This window comes from Stegastes partitus, unplaced genomic scaffold (assembly GCF_000690725.1).
Source record: "Stegastes partitus isolate 25-593 unplaced genomic scaffold, Stegastes_partitus-1.0.2 Scaffold2565, whole genome shotgun sequence".
Classification (NCBI taxonomy): Eukaryota; Metazoa; Chordata; class Actinopteri; family Pomacentridae; genus Stegastes; species Stegastes partitus.
In genome coordinates, this window is record NW_007580296.1 from 19,939 (window position 1) to 23,352 (window position 3,414).

The 3,414-nt window shown below is 41.8% G+C and overlaps 1 long non-coding RNA gene and 1 pseudogene across 1 annotated transcript; both read left to right on the plus strand.

Moving 5' to 3' along the window:
• Nucleotides 1-2,632, plus strand: part of LOC103375367 (natterin-3-like) — a 3,847-nt pseudogene extending 1,215 nt beyond the window's left edge.
• Nucleotides 1,291-2,445, plus strand: LOC103375363 (uncharacterized). Its single transcript, XR_521202.1, has 2 exons — nucleotides 1,291-1,558; nucleotides 2,022-2,445. It is a non-coding gene; the product is annotated as an uncharacterized LOC103375363 (long non-coding RNA).
• Nucleotides 2,633-3,414: the final 782 nt, after the last annotated feature.

Sequence of the window (3,414 nt, forward strand, 5' to 3'; positions counted from 1 at the left end):
ATGGATGGATGGATGGATGGATGTTCTAACAACCTCACTGTACACCACCTACTCAGCAGCAAATGGTTTTGTTTTTCATGAGTTGAATGTTTAAATTAATTTCGTGAGAAACTTGTATTTTGTTTTCACTAAAACATCTGTTTGCATTTTCCTTTTCTTTTGTACAGTCTGCTCACAGAGTCCAGGTCCTGAGCACAAAGCCTCTGAAATCACCACAAACATATCAGTGATCGTATCACGACGTCTTCTGCCTGCTGCTCAGTCAAGGCAGAAAAGGCATCTTCTTCCTTTACCCGAAGGCCCTTTTGATCATGGCAAACTGAAATGGTATTCATGGAAAGGTTCTCTCCCCAATGGATCTGTTTCAATTTATAATGATTATGCTAAACGCTATGAATTTGTCTGCAAATTGCGTGCCATTACAGCTTCTTTAGCCCCAGCAAGGATTCTCTATGCTAAATACCTGTTGAGGGCTCCGAGAGTGGTGCCCATTTTTTTTGAGATCCTTGTGAACGAAGACGATTTCAAGATCCTGGAGTGGAAGGACGGCTATTATGGTTCACTGCCCCAAAACTCAGTCATGTGCTGGTGTAGAAATATATGTTGGGAAAAACAAGTATGGTCTTGGGAAGGTGGTTCCTGAGGAACAGTCCTTCTTTCTTCCTTGGGAAGGTAATGAGTACTGGTACAGGAGCTTCAAGGTCCTGACCACCGATAATGATGTTGAGAGCAACCTCATGACTGATGTCAGGTACAACACTGGTGGCGCCACAGTTGTCTCGTATCCTCCTGAGACTATGCATGTTTCTGTTGTCACCAACTATGAGTGTAATCCAGTGTCACAGTCAACTACTCTAACCAAGACAGTCCGGGAGGAGAAAAGGTGGGCTCTTGGCTCTTCCATCACACTCGGTGTCAAGACAGAATTCAAAGTAGGGCTCCCCAGCATCGTGTCCGCAGGTATCGAGATCAGCGCTGAGACATCATTCCAAGCCTCAGGAGGAAATTCTGTGACAGAAGAAGTCTCCCATTCTGTGTCTCTGAACCTCTCTGTCCCTCCAAACCACTCCTGCACAGTGCGGATGGTGGGTTATAAGTACAAGACAGACATCCCTTTCACTGCACGCTTTAAACGCACCTACAGCAGCGGGAAGGTGGCATGGACGTCCATCTCTGGAACCTACGACAGCGTCCAGGTTGGGGAAGTTAATGCTGTTGTAACCCCTTTAAAAATGCAGTGGGTTAATTTAATGTATTTCAGTTGAATTCATGTTAAATAGTTCATTTTGTGTAAATTCATGAAGGAGGCATGGTCGTAATTTCTTTGTGTGACCAGAGGAGGGCGCTTTATGTTATGCTGACTGGAAGGAATTTGGGCCTGTGTGCATTGCATTTTGGGAAGAAGACAGCTAGAAATGAATGGCCGATGCTTTGTGGAAGGAGTGCACTTTATTTTTCATAGTTACAGAACTGTATGCTTCTGAGTTTCCCAAGGAAGTGCCCACAAGACTGTAGACAGAGCGGATGTTTTGTTCTTTGTTCATTAATGAAGACTCCGGTGAGTTGCTGTGCTGTCTTGTAGGGATAGACGTACGATGCTAAGTCGCTAACGGCTAATCGAGACGCGCGATGCTACGTTGCTAGCGGCAAATAGATAGATGTGCATTTTCAGTTTATGAACGTGGGATGTTAAACATTTATGCCATAAAACCAATCGGAGTTGATTGTAAATGTTCTTAAATATGTTAAGTGTGTTTAAATTCATTTTGAAATAAGGAAAGATGCATTTTGTGAATGTAAAAGAGAAACATGATTGAGAGGAGAATAGAATTAATTTGAGTAACATGATTCATATAGTACTGTTAAAAAATGGCACACTAATGGTGACTTGAGGTCCTAATATCTCGTGCTACAGTTGCTTATTATTTTGTGAGCTGTGTTATTAGTTACACTTAAGAAAAAGAGATATAATTCTGTACAGAAATTCATGATTGCTGGTGACTTCGTGCTCTGCTATGCAGATTGGTTTCTTTTGTCTGCCGAGTGCTGGATCTGCGTCGAGTTATCAGCGGTGATTTCAACCAGGTTTCCCGTCAGAGGCGTGGCGGAGTTGAAGGGGATGTTAATCCTCCACTCTCATCACCTGTTGGAGAAGTGCACATACCTGGAGAGGAGCCTGAACCGCGCGCAGTAACAGTTCATTACACACACACTACCCGGGTAGCACACACATAAACACAAATTGACTTTGACTGACATGAATGCAGATTCAACTGACTCTATTGACTTGATTCACTGAACGTTGATTCAAGAACAGCTATATGCTGTGAGAGGACAATTTATGTTATTGTTGTTTACTATTTTTTTTCTATTATTGAGGATTTTGAAGCAACAACTGTTTCCAATTTGTTTTTGATGTTGGAATAAAACTACTTGTGTTCACTACATGCTAACCTCCCCTCACTCCTTGAGACGAATTAGGACACAGTGTTATCCCAAGTGGTTTTACAAATCACAAAGAGTTACTAGGTCTACACTGTAGTAGATCAGTGCAAACCTGTAGGTAACACCAGCCCTTGCCCCGAGAGGGCGTCATAAGATAGAAGGCATACAGTATGTAGGACACCTTTAAAACTCTAACGTGATTGTGATCCTAATTCACTGCCTGTTCCTCAAAAACAAATGTGTGTCAAGACAATACCTTGGACATGTTTGCACCTACATATTCAAATAAATGTAATGTCTAACTTTGACCAATGGTGTTTCATTTGACTCAAGTCAGGCAACACAGGTGTGTTCCACAAAAAACACAAATGGGTGCGACGACAATAGCTTGGAAATGTTTGTATTACATATTACATGTCAAAATAAGTCCTGCTTTACATATTCACCTAAATATGACGTATAACCCTGAAAATCTTGTATTCACGGTTTTAGTGACCATATAAGCTGCTTAACAAGTGTTAGAAAGGAAAACAACCACAGTGGGCGAGTTGTTATCTCATTTCTTAAGGTGGATTGTGATCATGAGGGTTGTTTTGTGCACAGTTAGCAATAGAGCGTATAAAAATGATGCACCACAGTATCACCTTACAGACACAGAATCGGACACAGATCCAAAATAAAGACTTCAGATTTAATATATAAAAAATACAGGCCTCACAGATGGAGTTCAACGCCAATGAAGTCAGTCCACATTTCATTGCTGGGAGCTTGTTTTTTGGAGGGTTTGTGTTGCTCTGCCTTTATCTGTAAAATACCCCAAGTCTCTGTTATTGGATTCAAGCCAGGTGGCGGACTTGTCCATGTCGTAGTTTTTCCTCTTATGAAATGCTTGTTGGATTTTGGCAGCGTGCTTCAGATGGTTATCGTGCTGTAATGTTCCTCTTCCTCTGCAGACTCATCTTTTGCTCT